This window comes from Buceros rhinoceros, unplaced genomic scaffold (assembly GCF_000710305.1).
Source record: "Buceros rhinoceros silvestris isolate BGI_N320 unplaced genomic scaffold, ASM71030v1 scaffold5068, whole genome shotgun sequence".
Taxonomy (NCBI): domain Eukaryota; kingdom Metazoa; phylum Chordata; class Aves; order Bucerotiformes; family Bucerotidae; genus Buceros; species Buceros rhinoceros.
Genome location: NW_010427310.1, coordinates 435 through 1,642, shown reverse-complemented (window position 1 = coordinate 1,642; position 1,208 = coordinate 435).

Genomic DNA, 1,208 nt, shown 5'->3' with positions numbered 1-1,208 from the left:
CCCGCGTTAGTGAAAGAGTACATATGTGTCTCAGGCCAATGGAAGAAATTGCCATGTTACTCTCTTGGAATGCTTCTTCCCTTCCTGAATTTCGGAATTTTTTTCACTCTGCACAAGCAAAAGTGGTCCCTTCCATTGCTGATGATAACTGGTGCCTTATCCTCACCAGAAGTACCAGTAAGCGCAGGCAACTTCTGGGTTTTTCACTGCACTCAGTATGTTGCACACTTACGGCAAACTTGTGTCTAATACAAGCTCCTTACTGTTATCTATTTTTCCCCACTTTAAGAAAATTACCTCTAGTTAATGTTAACTGTAGTTAAAGTTGATACAGAAGTCGTCTTCTACGCTGTTTAAGCACTCCATTTAACAAGGTCAGTTGTACTACTACAGCCTGACAAATACTAATGTGGGATGCTATAACGTCAGACTGCAGATGCTCTGTGTTTGAGAGGCTCTTGCCCTCTTTCTTTCCAACAGGATGATGACAATGTGCAGCAGCTCTCCATTTCCCTCTTCCATGACATGAAACTGGTTGTAGAGGAAGTGGAAGAAAAGCCACTGCAGGTGCTTGTGCACCAGAGTGTACTCCCACTGTTCTTCCACCTCAATGATGAGGAGGAGGATGTGGCACAGGTGAGGGTTTCGGACCTGCTGGTGTCCCCGTGACAGCTACCTTCTGCCCTGTTGCCTGGCAGAGCATCCTCCAGCCTCCTCCTGGCCTTGGCTACAGAGCAGCAGCTCGGGGGGGTGGGTCTGTTCTGTCTGCCCCAGCAGTACCAGCTGACCCGGGCACCCAACCTGCTGATGTGTGTGTTTCTCAGCTGCTGCGTCTTTGCACCAGGGGCCAGGAAGGACCCTGAGTCCTGCCTGGGAGCAGGGGATGCAAGTCCTTTGCCCTGGGTAGCAGTGCCACCTCCCAGCCTCCACTGCTCTGCAGATCTCTTGCCTAACCCTCTTTCAAGCTACTGAGTATCTGAGGAAGAGGAAGCTCAGTAAGCTGGTGGAGAGGGTGAAGATACGGACGCTTGTCAAGCACCTTGTGAGAAGGTCACCAAGCCCCACCCCAGGCTGCAGAAGACCCTGCCCCCAGCGCCCTCTATGTGGGGCTGGTATCAGTGCCTCTGCCCACTGCTGTAGCCCATTGCTGCCAGCCTGCACCCCCACACACGCTCCCTTCCCTGGGGCATGTGGCCCTGTGGGCTCTG